At 38.8% G+C, this 21752-nt stretch overlaps 1 long non-coding RNA gene across 1 annotated transcript in view; it reads right to left on the reverse strand.

Annotated features, from left to right (window-relative positions):
* The window catches only part of LOC110400518, a 69828-nt gene that overhangs the window by 46925 nt on the left and 1151 nt on the right, over window positions 1–21752 (reverse strand). The window lies entirely within an intron of this gene.

Below are 21752 nucleotides of genomic sequence, written 5' to 3' on the forward strand. Positions count from 1 at the left end.
CACAGCAGTAGTTAAAAGCAATGCTGAACTCAAAATCTGCCATCAGTTGTATTGGTACTTATGTAAGTTGAAATGAGCGATATTATTTATGTAACATAACCGCAGAGGCACTAAGCATACTGTACAAACATTGGAAGAGGTGTTTGTTGTTTAACCCTGCAGTCAGTCACAAGAAAAGGGGGAAAACACTTACAACCCCTTTGTTCAGAACTTAAAGCATCCTTCAAGTATTCCCACAGAAGTCTCTAATGGCAATTCTGAGCCACAAAAGGCTTTTCTGCACCAGAGATTTATTTGTCTATGCTGCTACAGTGGACTTCCAGAAAACCCTCGCAGGAACACCCCACATACAATGTTTTCTTTTATCTTTTCCAGATTCTTTTTTGTGTCTGTATTCAGTGGTGACATACAAGAAGGGACAAATGTATTTCTGCTTGGGATTTGCTGGTCAAAGTTGCCTGCATTCACACTCTGCATTCATTGCACAGTAAGGTTGCCTGCTTTCAGGGTGTGCCAGAATTACTGTGTAAGCATTGCAGTTTTACTGAGTGCTTTCCAGAATGCCAGGGCCTATGAGCATGCCCAGGGCTTCTGCAAGTGCGAACCTCAGGCTGGAGCTGCTGGGCACTTGCAGCATCCAGTTGAGGAATTTCCTCTGTTCTCTGGGGTATCTGCATTTTGCTTATCAGGAAAAAAAGTGAGACAAATCATTATGCTCTTAATTGTTAGTTCAGGACAAAAACAGAATTGACACTTATGTATTTCATCAATACACAAAGAAGCTCAGGCCTGAATGTGCAGCCAGACCCACCGCATACCAAAGGTATTATTCTAAGTGCTGGAGTACTTGTTTACATGTGGACCTGTTTGCTTACATGAACTTCACAACTAGCAAACAAAAAGGGAATTAATAGAAAATAGAGAAAGGTTTAAGTAAAAGAAAGCCAAAACAGAAACATGAAATAAACTTCTTCCAGGACACACTGCAAGTGTCAGTGTGTGAGACCTATGATTCAGGGGCATTTCTTGGATTTGAGGATCCAAGCACAAGCAGAATATGCTCATTTCCCAGACAAAAATAAGGAGATTCAATTCAAACTAATTCATATTATCCTCTCTCAACTGTCAGACTTCCCACTGTAAGCACTGTTTGAAGACTTGGGATAACCTAGCTGTCTTAGCAATGATTCATACAAACAAGAAGAAAATTCATAAATAGCAACAATTACAGCTGATATCATTCAGCCCCAGCAGGAGGCTGCCTGCCAAGGGGAACATTCCTGGCAAGTGAGTCCTGCCGCGCGTCCCCAGCCAGTGAGTGTCTGGAATGAATCCCACGTTCCGCTCAGGCAGGCTGTGCTCAGCACGGTGCTCCCAGCACAACATGCAGCACTGGGGAGCCCCCAGGCACAGGGCGCGGGGCTTTCCTTCCTGCTCTGCACAACGGAGGCATTGTGGTAAGTAGAAGCAGTTTGCTAGTTTCTGGTGTAAGGCACAGGAAGAAAAAACTTACACTCATTTTCATCTGTCAGCATGCCTTAAACTGAGCTTTACTCTTATTTAAAATATTTAGTTTCACAGTGAGGAATGTGTCAAGGTTTTTAGCATCAGCCTCCATCAGAGTGTCAATAGCATGCACAAGTGATTGCTTCAGGATGCAAAGCATATTGCAGCCTTTGGACTTGAATGCAATAGATTTTGCTTACTGGAACCAGAGGGACTTGTCAGCAGAGAGAGCTAACACTAAAGCAAGTCCACATTCAGCATTGTGCTTTCTGTGGTCTCCAAGAGACTAAGAGTAATTTCTTCAAATCTTTGGCTTCCACCACAGAAAAACGTAAAACCCTGTTTGCTAAATTGCCTCTCATGTTCTGAGTACAGCACTTCCCAATTGTTTTTTAATATACAGTAGGTGGGAATAGGTTTGTCTAGTAGCTTAATATTGGATTAACAGCACACGCTATGCCATGCATCCGTAGCAGATGAATGGTAAGGACACTTACACAAGTGTCTGTTAAAACCCTTTCCAAAGTGCAGAAATGAAATAAGTATCTTCCACCTCCTACTGTTCATGGTGGCTGTGGGCATTTTATTTCACACTGAGCAAGCACAGAATTCCCTACACAGACAAGTTGAGACATTTCAGATTCTCTGGGTTTGCACAGCTCCATTTCCCAGTATTATTAATTATATTTGACTCTCCATGACCTTAAAAGAGCATTTTGAGAACAACTTCTCCAAGTAGTCACAAGTTGTAATTTGTTCAGGAAAAGACTGCAATTTCTCTTGTTGAAAAAAAAAATGATGGAAACATATATAGTGTTCTGTAATATGCTTGAGCTAAACTAAGAACAAAAAAATCCCTTTCTTAAAATTCACCTGAGTTAATGATCACCATCTTGAATCAAGTCATACACTTAAAATCAAGGCAGGAAATCTTGCCATAGAAAAGGGTTGGGGTGTTTTGTTAGAAGATATGATGTATTTCTGAGGCTCTGTACAACTTACCAGGTGCAATGACCACTACGTTATTGATTCCATACTTACACCATTTTTCTTTTTCAGCTGTTAAAAACAGCAACAGTTTTGGTTTCAACTTGATGCTAAATAAGAACTGAAAATAGAATTTTTTACTTTTTTATTATTGTTATTTTTCTTATAAAGGGAAGTCATCATTCATAAGTTTAGAAACTTCAGAGCATCAGGTAGCACAGTCAAGGGTACCTGTGTGATATCACAAGCAATGTTACCCCTGCAAGGGCCTGGGGCTGGACAGAAGGCTGCAAGGTCAAAGTGCTCTGAGTGGCTGTGACACGAAGTTTCCTCCCACCTCTGCCCCAGAGACTATTTGTATGAAGCACTGACTGCTCTAAATTCAGGCAGGTTTTTCATTTCTTTACTGTCATCTCATATAGCAATTTGTAATCAAGTTCCCTGAAAAATCATGATGTGATCTGCCTCCATTCTTGAAAGGAGATTCTGTGATGTTTCATTGGCAGAAAATGTTTGAAAGCACAACCTCAGACTACCTGACTCTAGACTTCATATATATTTTCCTAGAAAATACTATTTTAAAACATGCAAGCAATGTATTTTAGTTAACCAAACATAACTAAACCTCAATAGAAACAATATTGTCTGCAGGCTGATGTTGTGAATATCTTTGCTAAAAGCATTTCTTAGTCATTATCAATACAATCTTAAATGCAGGAAGAGCCTCAAAATGTTCTTAGGTCCTGAAAGCAACATTGAAAGAGTTTGGATAGAGATGTAGCCTTTTTAAGGGGATTTAACAGGACTGAATAGCTCAGAGGATTAGCAGTGAAAGACACTTCCACATATAAACTTGTTTAAGTTCATCCAAATTCAACAGCATCTTACATCATCAAATTAAAAGCAGCTTGGTGGTTCACTGGAAGGAGGTCTGTGGCTATCAGCCCAGTTTCTAAAGAAAAGATACTCATCAAAAACATGCCTCTATTTGGCATTCAAACTGGGTGTTCAGAAAAGACCAAGAAGTGAAAATACACAGAGCAGTTCTTAGAGTAGGCAAGATTTGTGGCCTTTCTGGAACCTGACCAAAATGCAACAGCTAGAATAACGTGGGGAGCACAGCCTCCTTTTGTTCAGATGTAGATATGCAATGCAATACATGAATAAAAGCAGATTTTTATTGTAATATTCATGTATTTTTTCCTTCAAAAATATATTCAGTAAGTAGGAAGGAAAGTTCAGGGGACAGGTGATTCACCCCTGCATTTTTCATTCTGGAATTTAAACTGTTTGCACCATAATGCAGCTTCTCATCACTACGTTGCTGTCAAGGGCTTTCTTTTATACAGCCTTTTCCCAAAAAAATTGTACTTGGATAAAGTTGGACTCCTTTCTTTCAGGAACACTGTATAAGTGTATCATGCTTACTAAGACAGAGCTATCACACACACAAGGGACACTGGAGGGCCTCAAATGTGTGAGCAGACAATGCAGTCAAAGCCACTGAAGTTAGTAAGATGATCCACAATGAGATCTGCCGGGCCCTGGGAAATATGAGGGCCATTGCCCATCCACTTGGGCTGAGACCACAGGAACCCCTCAAACCACCTGGTCTCATTCTTGCTCTGAGCACCAACCAAACAGGAACATCTCATCCAGTTATGAGCTTAACTTTCCATATAAAAAACTTTCTGCAGTTTTATGAGGGCATGTGTTTCTCCAAGTGTAAAAGACAAAGTTAAACACTGGGAAAAAAAACACACACTTCTGAGAAACTAAAAATGAGTATTTCCCCAAGTAAAGAGGAGCAGAGGGAGAAAAATCATTTTTCCTTAGACATTTTCTCTTGTATAGGCCTGTGAAAAACCTCAGCTACATTCACATGGCTCTAAGTTCACTGTGATCAGTGAGCACACAAAGACAGGCAATGCTTTCTTGAAAAATCATGGTGTATGCTTCCTTTTATCAAAGCCTCATGGATTGGGTGTTACATAGCCCTCATGCATAATCCAGTTCTCTCTGGCTATGTGATCAAGTTAACATTGTGCCCAAAATTCAAATAGTCTCCTAATGCGTGTGTTATGAATACAGAGACAGACATGTATTAACAAAATGCTGCACTGTTCTGCTTTAAACATGGGGGAGGGACAGGTCCAGAGCACTCTAGCTATAAATGCTTTCTGTAAAAATATCCTAAAAATAACCCTCTCTTGAAGAGCAGACATTCATTTATCTACTTGGGTTTCCACCTGTTAACATTTTTCAGAGAGAGGCCCTGTCTGGAAATAACTCTGTATTTCATGATGAACTCTGTGTGCTTTACTGGACAGAACCAAGATGTGACTCATTGCTCTGAGAAGCATAAATATTAAATCTGCTCCAGCCATGGAGGTTTAGACTTGTCTGATAATAAACAGACATCTGTAGCAGAGCTGAAAAGAGACAGCAAGAATCTGGTCTCTGATGTTTTTACTCTACCTGCAAGAAATGTTGGCACTATGACAGTGAGCACTCTGAAGAAATCAGTCACTATGGGGAAGACATCACTGAATAGGAGCAGCAGGCTCTGCTTTCTAGAAGACAGGAAAATGTCTGCATCACTCAGACATTGCAGTGATCCTTACGCTGTGCTTCTTCCCACTGCTGGTCACAAGGCAACAACAACGATCACTGCAAGAGCCACTTTTTTTGATGCACAAGCATCATATCATGAGGTCTTGGTCCTGCCCTGAGAGTACTGCAGGTGAATTAAAAGGTATGCATCCAGACAGAGAGCTGCAGCAAAATGTAACTTTTCATTTAATGAGATCTGATGTGAAAGGTAATTGAAAATGTTTTGGTTTTGACTCAAAAGACTGCATATTAAAGATCGGTAGGGCTGGAGGGTGGAAATAAGGATTTATGTAAGTTAGGAAATTTTCCTGAGCTACTACATTACTATCAGTGTTCAACAGCAAGAAACAAGAAAATAATTAAAAAGAGCATATTCCAACTGCACACAATTCAGTGAGGAAGACAGAATCATAGAATGGTCTGGGTTGAAAAGGACCTCAAAGATCGAGTCTCAACCCCCCTGCTAAGTGCAGGGTTGCCAACCACTAGACCAGGCTGCCCAGAGCCACGTCCAGTCTGGCCTTGAATGCCTCCAGGGACAGGGTATCCACAACCTCCCTGGGCAACATGTTCCAGTGCGTCACCACCCTCTGGTGGAAAAGCTTCCTTCTAATATCTAACCTAGATCTCCCCTGTCTCAGCTTAAAACCATTCCCCCTTGTCCTAACGCTATCTACCCTCACAAACAATTGATCCCCCTCCTGTTTATACGCTCCCTTCAAGTAGTGGAAGGCTACAATGAGGTCTCCCTGGAGCCTTCTCTTCTCCAAACTAAACAAGCCCAGTTCCCTCAACCTTTCCTCATAGGAGAGGTGCTCCAGCACTCTGATCATCAAGCTTGGTAGAGGGCAGTTTTGACTGCTAAAAATTCAGAAGCCTACAGCACAACAAAGTAGAGACTGCACCGATACATTTACTTAGCTTATGCCCCTCATACAGTTTTCTACATTTAAAAGCAATGTGCCCACATCAGTGCTTGCTCAGCTTGATGCACAGCAAGGGTGCTGATATCCATCACTCGGACAGAGTCAGTACGAGGTCTCAGCACCATATAAGACCTATGGCAAACTGGTAGGCTGTATGGTGCCAAGTCTTGTGAATTTAAGTCAGTTTCTGAGTTAACTTCAAAGGCTCTGATCCCTGTACCAATGCAGGCATACTTATCTAGCAGCTGGGAACAGATGCCGATTTCCCCCCTTTTACTTTCTTCCCCCAAACAAAAAATGAATTGCAAGTACTGGCACACAGCAGCTATGACTGATAAGGCACAACAGCTCCAGCCCATAACATTCTGGTGAAGACACTGGTACCAAGAGAGCAGAGCTCTCCAAACAGGACTGCAGGCTATTCTGCCTCTGCTCTTTGACAGATCATTCCTGACCCTGAACAAGTTCTTAATGTAGTAGGAAAAAATAAGCAACTAACAGTTCACAAAGAATTCTGCACCAATACACACTCTTTCACAGGGCAATGCTGCGGCTGAGCACATCAGCACAACAAAAAAGCCCTGGGGAACATTCTTTAATACATTAGCCTGAGACAGAGGCAAGCATCAGATTTCTGTCAACAGATAAAGGAAAATGGGAAAAAAAACTTTAATATCTCCAGCAGCTATTCCTCCACGGCTTTTCTCAGGAGCAGAAGAGCTCAGCTGTGCATGTGCCAGCTACATAGCTAGTGATGGCAGAGTGAAATGGAGGGGGAAGACAGCTTCTTCGCCACACAGCTATCAAACTTTGATAATTTTTTTGTGTATGACTTAAACTGACAAAACAATGGAAATCCATGTCTTTTCAAACAAACATTGTAAAAAGTCTGATAAAAGAAGCTCTAAATCTTCCTCTAGTTTCCCACAGAAATACTGCAGTTTATGTTTCCGGTCTGCATGTCTTATTTTAGTTCATGGAAAATATTTTCACAGATCATTTTGTGCAGCAAGAATTTAAGATTTGACCCTACAAGATCCCATATCCCTTTTTCCCACTAAAGAGAAATCCATCTGATGTCCAAACCCCCATAGCTTTTATTGATGAAGGGAATTTAATTTTGTTTTACAGCAATCTTTTCAGACTTACTATTTTAGAGTCCTTCTCCTGTTTTGTGCATGACTGCTAGGAAGTCTGGATTCATACAGCTCAGGAATATACAACAGTACAGGCAGCTACAGCATAACATGTTGTTACAACAGCTGGCATCTTAAAGAAGAGGAAACTTGCAATAAGAAGAAGTCTGGAACAAAGATTTGGTGAATTGTCCACACACACTAGAATGGATGGTGGCTCAAACAACTGTAGTAATCTGTATAATAACTCAGTGTCCTGTGAAATTTAAATTACAATGGCCTCCTCATTGCTTGTGCTCTATTTTATATAGCTTCAAGTGAGCTAAGTTCCTGTTTGAAAACACTACAGCAGATTTCTAATGCAAAAGACACTTAATTCTTTTGATATTAAGAGTTTCATTACTCCTGAAAGTGCCAGTTAAAAGCTTCTCTCCTCATTTCAAACTGTATCAACGCTAGCAAGAAAAGTTGGCATCTTCTGCTTTTATTCCTATAGCACTAGCACATTGCATGCCACTCTATGAAAGGAAACTAGTTTGTATTATGGCCCCCAAATAGTTCTCAAGGCTTCAAAAACACAATCTTCACAAAGGTTCACATACTATAATACCTGATCTCTTTTCTGGCAGGTATTAATGAATAGGAGGAAAAGTCTCCTTAGCTTTCACTTTCTGAACAGAACTTGCAGCAGTAGCCATCAAAAATAGCATTTTATTTATAAACAAAGTATTTGAGAAAACTACCAAGGTGTAAACAGAGCATTACAAAGCCACATCGTAGTCCCTTCCCAGAGGGAAACCGCACTTTAAAACAGTACTTTTAAAAGTATGTACTGTCTTAAACACACAAATGATCTGAGACTTTGAAGAAACATCTACAAAAAACCATAATTAAAGTGACTGACTGTTTCTGTAGAAGTTTAGCCATTAGCTTTCCACCATCACACAATTTTAAATTAGAAGTGATGAAGTGATATATCTTCTTCAGTAGCTCTCCATAATGGTAGCATACTAGAAACTTCCAGGCTCGAAACAAAACCAGGAGCTCTTGTAGGAAGAGTTCATGTTCATGAACTACAGCATCCAAGACTAAGTAGGATATTTTCTGCAAGTCATTATCTCTGAGATTATTAAGCCTCAGAAACAATCAGAGTACCAATGACTACTTTGCAACAGATTTATAGACATTATCTACAGTACAAAGATATCTGACATTAAAGAGGAACACTCTGAATCGCTTCCTAGGCACGTAGGTTTGCCACTTGCAAAGATTAGCCCAATGCAAACCAAGTACATTAGTACACTAGCATATTTAATGGGAATAGCAGAAAATAATTATGACCTTGAAAATTCACATAGCTAAATAAAAGTTGTGACAATTTACTTTCTGAGATTTTAGAATCAGTGTCTCAACTCTGAGCTTATCTCCCCACACTAGATATGAGAGTGGGGAATTTTCATTTAAGGGTGTATATGGCACCAATTAATTAGAGAACTCAATTATCAGTAGTAATCATAAGACTAAAAAGAAAAAATTTAGTCAGTATCTTTGAACATTGAAATAGAAGGGATTAAAAAAATTCCTAAACCAGCATCATGAATGCAGTTTTGTTCATCAGATAAGAAGCAGATGAAACCATACCTCTGAAAAGAATGACTAACACTCAGACTTCAAACAAGAAGCACTGCTGTCTGGAAACACTGCTGTCACAGGGGAACTCCTTGAAAGCTTAGCTGGCTGACACCAGAGCTGGTGGGCATGATGAGACAGGTTGTCTGCATTAGTATTTTGTTTTAAAGCCTCTTCCACAGCACCATGTCAGGATCAGCAGAAAGCTACGGCCTAAGTAGTACAGATGTAGGCAAAGAATTCATTTCAGACTATCAGTTAGTAACAAGCCAATACTTACTTCACTTGATTAACACTCTGATAGCAGAACTTCCTCATTCAGAGAGTTGGACACTTCAGGAGCTTCTTACTTACAAGAACTTCAGGTCGTAGCCCACTTTCTGCAACACTGCAGTTCATCTGAAATCTATGGCATTATCTAGTCTGTTCTGACTATACACAAGGAATTGACCACAGTTACAGCCTCTGGTGTTCCTACACAAGATCAACTCACAAGAAAAAAGAACACCAAATACTATGAGCAGAGATCATCCAAGGACTGAGAAATGCACAAATTTGCTCTCTCTTATCCAGAATGGGAGTTGTACCATTTTCTGTACATTAGTGTCTGCAGAGCTAATTCCAAATTAAGACAAGTATTTTGTGTCTTTACAGATAACATGCCATTTCATAGTTTATACTGCTTTACTGACTTTTTCTTCAGTAACTGTAGACAACTGCAAGAAGAAATAGTTGTCTTTCTGTCGGCCTTCTTAGAATTCAGTTCTTCAGCACACAGAAAATTTTGTCCCACCTACTAAGCCCATCCCTTAGAAATGTTGGCCCCTGTTGTTTCCAGACTTCATCAGCACTTTGGAAGCACAGCATTAATTGAAATGCAGTGTTCGACTTTTAAATATAAATTGAATGAATGATCCCTAAAATTATTACGGGAAGAGGAGAAACAATCTGCAAGGAGCTTATAGTTCTACTCTGTATATTGTGACAATGCTGTAAAGTGTTCACAAATGGGCAGCACCACCCCTGCTGCAGTTGAAGAACTTCCTCTGAGGGGTTTAAGCATCTCCAAAGGCAGATGCTCACATCTCAGGAATTAATAGCACTTTAGACTATTGTTACTAAAAAATATGTTAGAATGTCAAAAGACCGTAATGATTCCATCTCAGAAGCACAAATGAGCTGCTTGTCATCTCCCTGTCTGTCACTCTCACGACTGAATGGATACTTCTTGTAATGCTATAATGTGACAGAAAGTACAGCAATAATAGCAGGGTAGGAAAGTCTTTGGCTACAGCTAATGAGGACAAGCCCAAACACGACAGCCATAGACACAGAAATGAAGGAAAAAAGCTACTTCCCTTCAGAAAGCCTCAGGTAGGCAGAGATCTCCAGAGAAATACATTTGCCTCTGCTGCCAACCCTTATATAAGGTCTGGGAAGAGGTGGAGCCAGGATCCACCCTTTCTGGTCACTCAGGTGCATTGCATGCACCTGAGCTCTCCTGGGCTGGCCCTGCCTTCCCATCAGGTGCTTAATCATTGGTTCAATGAGCATGATTGACCCAGCATTTCCACTACACTCCCTAACTTCCATCATAGTTATAAAGCCTCCCAGAGATAATTTATTTCTCTGTGGCTCTTTGCATGGCTGTGTGATGCCCTCCAACCCCCTTGCAGTTCGCTAATCACTTCACTGCAAAAATGGGGGAACTAGCAAAGGCTATGCACTATGTTTTACTGTAATGCTACTTAATGGTGCAAACACCACTGATCACATCTCCAGCTGAGCTGGTACCTAGAACTAATGCAGCAGAAGCAATTTATTATCTGGAAGAAGCTGGATTTAAATAGATTGAGTCATGTTCAGAGTGTTTATGGGCACAGTCCAAGGCCAGCTCCTGCTCTGTTTCACAGTTTCATTTGCAATATCCACCAGCATCTCTGGACTGTCAAGAATTTAAGTCTAGACCAAATGCGTTTAGTGTAATGCATATGAACATAAACACACAATTCTTTTGCATTAATTCTGCAAGCTGCTTCAATCTGAGATGCTCTGGTGATGCTCAAATGGGAAATGGGAAACAAGTTTGTGGATTTCTTTCAGGTCATGTAAATGCTTTGAAGTTCAGGGGTAAATTTCTTGCTCAGTTAATATATGTGAGTTCTCTTACTTAATTCAGTAAGACCAGGACTTCAGCAAAGATATTTCCTTATACTTCGGACTAGGATATGATTTCGCAAACTTAGGGTAAGTTCTTAAGAAATTTGGGCTAAATCACACATTTGGAAGAAAAAATTAGAAAAGACTGAGGTATAAGATCTGCTTTTGTCTGCTTGCTTGTTTGTTATATGAATGTACAACTAATAGCTAATCTTAAGGATTCTCCCACATGTTCAAAAATTACTATTAGCATTTGAGAGTGTAGCAATAAGCAGGACTAACACGATGGAAATAGCGTTACAAAAGGTGGAAGGAAAATACAGCGCTCACCCAGATCGGAAGATTTTGGGCTCACAGGAAAAGGCTCCCACCAAGGAGGGATCTCCAGGAAGAGATCCTTCCTCAGGGGCAGCCAGCCCTTAAATCAGGCCTAAGAGGAGTGGAGCCAGGCTTTCAATTGCCTTCACCTGTGCTCCCAGGGCTGACTGGGTCTTTCCTCCAGGTGCTCAATCAGCGGTTCCCATACAGAGAGACATACAGAAGTCTTACAATAGTATAATTTACAGAGGGCAAATAAATCATCCTGATATAAGTTATAAGTATGTCTACATTTCAAGAATAGGGGCGTGGAGGAAAAGAAATCATCAAGACATGAGTAAAATTACAGTACCTCTATCTGGAATCTAACATCTAAAGCTAAGAATTCAAGAGAATGGGCTCTTGGCTGTGTATACCATGCAGTTAGAGAAGTTAGAGGATCAGACCAGGTCATCTAAAATCAACAGAAGAGAATCAGCAGTGTACTCAGGTTCTAATTCAACACTATATCCCAGACCACAGACTGTTGCCTAATAAAAGCCATAGTAGCCTTAAACTGGGTTTCTGACTCTGTGACCACCTCTTAACATCTGAATACATTAACACTAAGGCAATCAATGTTCTGTTGCATAATAAGTACGTTACTGTCAAATCATGCAAAGTGATAGCAGACAGAAACAGTAGTCTTAAATAGCTCTAAAAGAGTTGTCTACAGGCTAAGCCTAAAATTGTTACTTAGCAATTTCCAGGCACTATTAAAGAATGAAAAAATGTTTATTTTTAAAATAGTCTCACTTCTTTCTTCTCTAAAACAAGGACTTATTCCATGCCAAATTCAGAAGAGAATGCTAGACATTAGTTAATATCTAAGTCATCCTTTGAAAAATACGTATTGTTAAATAAGCTTGCAAAGAACAGAGACATAAGTAATACTGTTACTTCCAGAGAAAACAGAAAATCCATAAACGGAAAGGTGAATCTATCTTTAGATGGTTCGATATTATTAGTACTGCTGAACAATACATTCAGTTACTTAACAACAGTGGTTTTTGGAAACAAAAATGTGAGTTTTTACAGATGACAACATCAAATCATTACATGTTTGTAGCCAATGTTTTAGTAACTGTATTTCTTATAGACTACAGTGGGAATTTTGCAAGCTCAGCAGTTTTGCAAGTCCAGCTACTTCTGAATGACATTTTGCCAGCATGTGAATCATGCAGCCTGTAGAAAAAGACAAAGCTAGTTGGATTTTCATATGTAATGGAATGAGTGCATCTAAATTCTGACCCAGTGTGTATTATTTTATGGCAGAAAGGAGCTTGTTCTGGCTTCCAGCTGCAAGACAACTGGAGAAATTCACTGCCATATTACAAACTCTAGAAAAAAAATGTTACACCTAGTTTTCTGCCACTATTAGATGAAAATTCCTGAACAGAGCTTTTTAAACCTTCTTCTGAAGGTGTTAGGACTGGCCACAGTCTGATTAGACTTAGCAGATCAGTGGTCTAATCTGAATACAAGTACTACATTCTTAAAAATGTCTGTGTATTTTTTATTCCATGATAACATAAATAGCAAGTATTTTCTATTTCCTGTTTCATTGCAGGCCCAAACAACATTGTAATCCATAGTAATCACTCTAAATGTAAATCAGTTTGTTTGGATGTATTTTTCAATTGTTTTGTTTTCAGTAAAACAAACAAACAAAACCCATTATTTTTATCATAACAGCTAGGTCTTTCCTTAGCATGCATATTTTACTTTGTTTAAGCTTGTCACAGAGCAAAATCTTTCTTAAACAACTCTGGGCAAATGAATGTTGTCATCTTCTCATTCCTTTTTTCTCATCTTCACTAGCTTTCTGGTATTGAATAGGACATAAATTTTATTAAGTAAAGCATATCCACAAATCCAAAGACTATATTATCTGCTGTGTTCAAGGGTTGATCAGCTTGCCGGACATAATCATGTCTCTTTTACATTTCATGCAAGAAAAGTCCACACATAACACCATCTGTTCTTGCACTGGCAGGTTTGCATCTTACTATAACACATAGCAACTAATATTTGATGTGCAATCAAAAGGTCTGGAAAGCAGTTGGACTCAGGTCATGCACTCTGTAGCCATCAAGTACCACAACTAGCTCTCAGAAGCACACAGCCTGCATAGAGCTTTACTGACATGAGCAAGTGTAGCATAGGGCCTTTGCTGCTGATAATGACATATGGAAATACACTTTGTGATATTTTTAACTCTTCCTGAAAAGTATAGAAACACAGGTTTCCTTATGGGAGCTGCAGGAAGCTGAACTCCCAACGGTTTTGTGCACTGGATGCAAAAACTGTATCAACTCTGATGTGGAGGGCCTTCTTTAAATGTTTTGGTGCAGTTTAAACCCACATTCTTCCCCTCTTCTATTATTTACTTCAAATTTAACATACAGAAGGCAAGTTTCTTTTATTCATGGTTATTTCATGGACAAAATATTATCTCGCTTCATGAAAGCTCTCAGACTCTCTAAACAGCACTGTTAGTAGAATGCTCCTATGATTTTCCCCAAATAAATTTTCTCCCCATCTCAGTCATTTGTTCAGTGTCTGTTTCCTTTACCTCATCCCCAGATCTAATTTTCTCTGGGTTTCTATTGCATTATTTCTCTCTGCCCTCTCTCCCAGTCTCCAAGAGAAATGTAAACTTAATTAAATACACATGGACTTTTTAGGCTATGTTAGAGATGGTAAGAAACTGGAAATAAAGCAGGTTTGCATAAAAACATGGGAGGCTGCTTCCAGGCATCTTTTTGGAAGAGAAATGCCACAAGATTACTCCCAGTTTACACAAAGGAAGATACACGAGCTTATATCTCACAGACTCATAAGCATGTAAATATGGTGCATGGGTTTATGCACAGGGGCTCCTATAATATACATGTGATATACTAAAAGTCATTATGGGATGCAGTTTCTTTTACAACCAGAGTTTTTTGCGGCAGCTAGAGGTTTGCTCAGCAGGCAGTCTCTGCCCTGTAGCCAGCTGCAACCCCACCACATGACCTGACCCACAGCTGTGCCTCTGGGATCACTGTGTCTGCGGTTGTTTGTAGGGTCAGGATGTGATGATGCCGAATGTTTTATGTTTTCTCTCATGTTATTGCTAATTTTGAAATAGAAACAGTACTGTATTTATAGAATATGTATCCTTGCTGTAACAGAGACAAGTCAGTTCTAGCAGAAGAAAAGCTCTGTTGCACAGAAAAGAGCAAACAGCAAAAGCAGATAAGTTATTTTCATAACTTCGTGTAAGGTTTTTTGTAATCCTGATACTGCTTTTGGTCCTTCTTTCTTGATTTAAGGTGTTAGAGCAGAATCATTTTATGAGAACAGCATAAAGACAGAGACAGACCATGGGCGTCATCTAGCATGTTATCACAGCTCTGAGAGTAGCCAACAGTAGATGACTTTGAAAAAGTACTAAAGCAGGCAAGAATAAGACAGCAACTCCCAAAGTACATTATGTCCAGCGGTCTAAAGCTGAGGATCTTCTTTAGACAGAAATAGTGCCTCTGTGTTTACTAGACCCTGATGGCATTTTCTGTTGCAAATTTTTTCAACTAGATTTTTGACTTTTGAACTTTGTTCCATATAAACGCTTGGAATCAGCAACATGTTTGTGGGAAACGATAAAAAAGTATATCTCTAGTGAAGTTACTTAACCTTCAGAAACCCTTATTTTGTCACTTACAGCTATGAATGCATTTATCCATTTTATAACCGTCAAGGAAGGACTGACCAATTAAGGAACGCACTGCAAGGGAGAGTCTTTTACACCTTTGCAAACTGTTTTTTAGACTCCATGATCACGTGAAGGATGGAAGGTGAAAAGTAGAACCAAATCAGACGATAGGATTTAAGATTTTTAGGAGGTAAAATACAACTTCCAAACAGTAGTCAAAGAGATGCTGTGTTACAGAATGAAGTATAACATTTCTGCAGTTAGACAGAAATGACTTTATCAAAGTTGCAACATTTCCTATTTAGGACAGCTCTGAAAGCTAATGGTGTAATTTAGTACCACTTGTACTAAATCTTTCACTGACAGCACGTTAGCTGAATCACTATGACTCAACTTTAACAATGCAATCCTCATTTGAGTGTTGTGTCTGAAAATTAGGAGTCCTTCCCATTACCACTTGCATGTAGTATCATTATTTTGGTGACAGTGGTAGAAGAGAGGCAAGAATGTGCACAAGAATATTTATAATCTGCAGAGAGAAATGTTGATGCTTTTGCCTAATGATATGTAATAATTCACTCATATATACCACCCTAAAGAGTGAGAAATTTGTACTCACAGCACAGCCAATTTCATAAGAAACACAGTACTATTAAATCTCCTTTGCTAAAAGAACACAGGATGCTCCCTTTAGGCAGTTTGAAAAGAAAAATCTTTTACTCCACTTTCATCTCAATGCAGTCTCCCAGGAAAATAAGCATCCATATCTCATCCACAGCAGTCCTTGCCTGAGCTCTTTTTCTAGAAAATTGATAGTTCTTTCATGACGAGTAAGGGAAAATGGCCTACAATTTGTTTTCCTCCATAAAAGGCCCACTCACATAACAAGCCTCTTCTAATGGCATTTTAAAACATTGGTTTCATTTTCTCTGATGGTTTCTAAATTTGGATTTATCGTCATCCTATCAAAAGCTAACAAATCTTGTCTATAATGCAGCAATAAGGGTACCACATACAACGTCTTCTTTCAACAGTAGCTCACTAGAAATGTGAACCACTTTGCTGGCCTCTTCTCTGTCAGACTTGTCCTTTCTGGTTTGGCTCTGTATTCCTTTGGTCTGCAGGCTGCTGCTTCTCTATGTGCCTGGCTGACATGTGTACCACTACTTACAGAAGCCTGCAAAACCTCAACAGCCCAATAAAAAACTACCACCTAGTAGACAGAATCTGCTCATCGGGTACTTAGTTTTTTTTTTCCCAGCTTCCTCCTTATGTTGAATGTATATTAAGGGCTCTTGTTAAGCCTTTGAATAGAATTTTGTAAAATGTGGGGCCTAAGTATTGGTGTTTTTAATTTCTGTTCAGAGAGTCTGTTCATCCAGACCTAGTAGTAAGTTTCATTGATGTCACAGACATTCTTCACGCAAGTCTTCCTAATAAATCTTCAAGCCAACAGATTGCTATGGGTTTGAATTTGGATAAGTGCACTATACTTACCAAGCAATGGAATAAAAAATAATAGCTGCATTTCTGTTAATCAGGCCCCAGACAGTTAACATTCCTCCTGCTATTGCACTATTTCTATTTCATTCCCTTATTCTGCCTAAAGCATTACAGCAGTTACCTTTCTGAACAAACTCCAAATAGGCGCTTGTATTCCCAACTACTTTCCCCTTACCGTACTGCGGGTGGTTTCTCTTCTCCCATATTTGGAAGTTGGCCTGCCATAGGGACATCCCTTGTGGATTTCTGTTTACATTCCAGAGCCACTGTTGCACATTACCGTTTCCTTCAACTGATATAAATCAAATACAGTACGAGTGAAAAATGTGAGACTAGCCTTGGCTATCTGCTTTGCAAGAGACACTGTAATTAATGCAGAAAGTTTGTGTCAGTAGAGAAAATACTTCACAAGCATAGCATGCTTTGCACAGAGTGACATTGCTGTCTATTGACACTCATTTGCCAGCAGTTTGCATACACTTTACCACTGTGTACCATATTTAACTGGCAGTTCTAACACAGTACATGACAGTGAAGAGCTACACATACACATGGGAAATACTATTGCCTGGCATCGGGGCATTTTTCTATTCTATAGAATATATCTTGCTGCAGATTCTATGGGGAATCTGCAGCAAGACTTGGTAGCCCTTAATTTTTACTTCTCATCTTCCAGCAGACCACAGAATTCAAATATCCACTAGTTTCAAAAGGTGTTAACATTTTTATTGATCAAGTTTTCTTCTTTGTCAGTGGATTGAATACATGACACAGAACACAATAGCTTAAATAGGAATGTTTAAGTATTTTACCAGTACTAATGTTTCATACCAAGCTCCTTGAAAGGGAAGTTAAACAACCTCTCATTTCTGTCTCTGAATACTCATGTGGGTAATGTCATCTGTGTAATGGGGCAAAAATGTACTCCGCTGATATTTTCCCTCAAGAGGAAAGTAAGGCAAAGAACAGGGATCTTCTGTATGTGTTAGAGATGCACAACTTAATTCTTAATAGCCATGAATCTAGCTAGCAGGGAGACTAAGAGGAAGATGAGCATGTTTTCAGTACACTTCAACAACATTTTAAATAAATTCTTATGGACATAAAATGTCAGGAGGACTTTTTCTTTTTTTTAGTCCATAAATATTGTATGGATTAACATAATTCTGAATTCTGCCTTTTGCAACAGTATGAAACTCTCAGTACAGCTCTAAAGCTCTCTAAACCCAAGAGTGACATGGCACACAGTTGAACATACACTGTTCTTTCTATGACACCACTGTTTTTTCATATGGAACAAAGAACAAAATGTATATATTCACAGAGCAATCTTACAATGAGTCCTACTTAATTTTGAGAGAGTATAAGGTCCAATTATGTTAAAATAATTGCAGATTCAGCATCCTAGGGCAGGAAGAAGGAAGTATTATCTCTTATTATTGGTTACTTTTCTTGTTTTATCGTAATTATTCAAAGCTCCTCTGATGTCTGGGACACTGAAAGAATTTTAATCAAGACAAATTAATGGATACAGCACATATAAAATACTCAAAAGTACTTAAGTGTGATGTATTTTATGGACTTGTGTCTTCACTGTACATGGGGAAAGCTTATACATATTGTATGGGAACTGCTGAGTCACAGCCAGAACCACAGATTGAGCACCTGGAGGAAAGACCCAGTCAGCTCTGGGAGCACAGGTGAAGGCAATTCACTGTGTGACCAGAAGGGGTGGAGCCTGGCTCCACCTTTCTTAGGCCTCATTTAAGGGCTGACTGCCACTAAGGAATGATCTGTTTCTGGAGATCTCTTCTTAGTAGAAGCTTTCCTTGCTAACCCAGAATCTTCTGATACAGGTGAGCGATCTACTTCCCTTCCTTTGTAGCACCTTGCTATTATGCTGGTCTTTCTAACTCTTTTGTAATGCTTTTTCTATTGTGTTGGTCTTCAGCTTGCTATGTGTATACACAGAAATATGGCGTTACCTAGCAAGTTCTTCTCTTTAAGTATTGTGTAACTTGGCCATTTAGTATTTGTTGATGGCTGTGAGATCCTATTTCTACAAACACAAAGTCACAAACTTGTAGATACATTCTAAATAACATCATTATTTAAGACATAAAAAAAACTATGAAGGAGTTAAATTACTTTAAGATTATTCAGAAAAGAGAGATTATATACGTGCATTTTCAAAGAGTTTATTAATACTAACTGTAGTATTATTTCATTTTTTGGTGGTGGTTTTTCCAGAGGCCTTGGTCAGCCCAAAGACTTTAGCTTCATGGTGAATTGGAATGTACATGAAATTAAGCCTGTTCATTCTGTAGTAGGGATATAAATAACTCCCCAGACTCCAAACCAGCAAAACACTTCAAATTTTAGACTAATTTACCACTTAACAACAAGCATATATCATCTAACATCTTGGTGAATCAAATCGAACGGGAGGAACTCCTGGAGGAGCTGGTACATACAAGCATATAATATTACAGAGGCAAAGAAAAGCTGATTAAGCTGAATCAGACAGATGAACATGCAGCCCAAAAAGGCAAGCATTTAATAGGTCAGCTGTATAGGCTGGTGTGGATAAAGAGGTTCTTGAAATTCATGTAAATATAATTAAATGCAAAAGCACTTGATTGAGTATTAAGATGTGTTCTTGCAAGGAAGATAAGATTTCACAACTTACTGTATGCATTTCAGCTGAGGTATCTGTTAATTCTAGTGTGAAGTAAAACAGGGAAGCTTGAACAGGTCTCTGAGAGCGATTTGAACCAACCTTTAAACCATGTAAGGAAATACACAAAGAGCATGTGAGAAGTTAGTCACCACATCTCAGCTAGAAGGTGCAACATCTCTGTAAACTGATTACAAGAGTCTGACTGCTCCCGAAAAGCACGTTCTTAAAAAAGAATCATGGTGCAGCAAGCGTCATTTAAAGTTGAATGACAGCACCCAGATGAGATTTAATAATCTCAACTTAAACATGCTTGATTTCCCTCAGTTTTCTTGTGTGAAGGTGTAGACATAACTGTAAATATTTACTAAACTTAATAGTGGTAAAGTAACTATTAAAATGGCCACTTACTGTGAATGAAGCACTAAGCAAGTCATTTATAAGCAAGACTCTGGCAGAATCAGAACAAAAATATACATGTCTCATTACCTAAAAAATTGCATTTAAAAGATCACTGCCAATGTGTGATACTTGGTGGAATACATAAGAATATTTTGTTTCACTTTTTTTAGCAGTACTCATCTACCTAATCAGAGTCAACTCCTGAAAATTACCTACTGCCTTCTGAAAATGAAGTCAAAAATTAGTAGTAATGTTGCCACAACAGTAGAAAGATATTTTGCTTCCATTTACTGTGAATAGATTGTGTAAATTTTACTACATTTAAGCTGTCATACAAGCTTTACATGTATAGAGATGCATGATAATCTTGTCTGGAATTTTTGAGAAGTAGGAAAATCTGTTCTTTGAACATCATTCCTCAGTAGCAATTTCTAGAAAAAGCATAAATATATATAAATAGATTTAAATACATTAAATATGCTCATCTTTCTGTTTATGTGTTTTCTGTTCTTAAAAGCATTCCTTGAATTGTATTGCTACAATTGTGATACTCCAAGATAAACCACTTAAGAATGCAGTGTGGTTAGTACAGTCTTTTGGGTTCAAAGCAGCTGGCACTTGAACATCAAAGATAAAAAGATAAACTACATGTGCACTTTCTGCTTCCCTGTAGATGTTGCGTAGCTGTGTAGAAAGAAACTCCTTGAAGGAGATAGTGAATTGGTAATAGCATTCTCTGCAGATCTAAGCCTCACTATGTTTAACAACACAACACACCTACACAAAGGCAACTAGAAACTGAGGAGTGTTGTATGATGAAATAGAGTCTTCAGGAGATGGCTGGCAATTGTGATTTAGACTTTCCAGCCCTGGAGGGGCTCCTCACATCTATCCCATAGAGTGACTGGTGATATGAGTGTTTAAAAAAAATAACAACACTAGTCTTGCTGCGGTTCCTACCATGCAGCCAGCCAAGACCCAGAACATAACCTAGTCTCACGGCAGAAGTCATCTTCATAAAGGCAAAGCATACTGACAGAGTATTGTAGTGAAGTTACACTGTCATATCTCCTGCCTGCTCTCTTTTCCCTTTGTTGTCATTGCTTTGGTGTGAAATGTACTCATTGTGCCTGCCAGCAATACACTAGAGATATCGATATAGTAATTCCACTCTATGACAAACCCATACCAATCTTAAAATGTCTTTAAGGCAGGTTATGCCACAGTGTTTTTTTAAACAGAATATTTTGATAATCCAACACTTACTCCTTAGATTACCCAAAGTTAATGGCTTGACGAGAGAATTGCAGAATGCATTCTGTTTCCACTGATGAACAATAGCTTCCAGTTCTCCAGAAGCTGACAAAAAGAGATTCCAATCCTTACATTTCAATGTATGCTGAAATAGTCACAGGATCAAGACAACGCTGTTTTGTGCAATATATGAATACAGCATTTCTGTAAACTTTACAAGGCAGCTAATCAGGTGTTACTCAGAAAAGCTTGAAGCTAGAGCACTTGAAGAACAAGATCAGGCCATTCCAAAGATAGGCAATTCAGCACAGACAAATTAAATGCTTAGAAAACCTCATCATTCTCTGCTTTGGTATCTAAAACTGAAATCAACTACTGCAAAATGGCTAGTGCTTGCAGTTAAACCAGACATATCAACTTCACTGAAGTATTCATTTTAACAAAATACCTTATGATTTCAGACAACTGCAAGGTCATAAGCAGTGAAAATGGTTCTGCTCCACTGCTCCTGCCATTTGTAGTTGTAGTTCCATGTACACCTATCACAGGATGCAGAACTGACAGACTGCAATGCAGCTACGTTGTTTGTCAGCGTGCAATGTTTTCCCTTTTTTCTACCAAAGTCTATTTTTCTGTATTTGTACATCTCTCTTCAGAGGAAGCAAGGAGAGTATTTCTTCACTTCATTGAAAGATACACTTTTGTGTGGGAAAAGAACTTGAGATTATGTGGAAAGCAAACAAATTGTCAGAGCAAAAAAAGCTAAGCCAAAGTAATGGAAATAAAATGTATACCAGATGAAGGTAGAATTGATTATTATCACACTTAGTGAACTTTATGTTCAGTGGATGGAGCACAAATTCATATTTTCTTTATTATGACTCGAATTTAATGAAAATCAGTGA

Source organism: Numida meleagris, chromosome 5, assembly GCF_002078875.1.
Source record: "Numida meleagris isolate 19003 breed g44 Domestic line chromosome 5, NumMel1.0, whole genome shotgun sequence".
Taxonomy (NCBI): Eukaryota; Metazoa; Chordata; class Aves; order Galliformes; family Numididae; genus Numida; species Numida meleagris.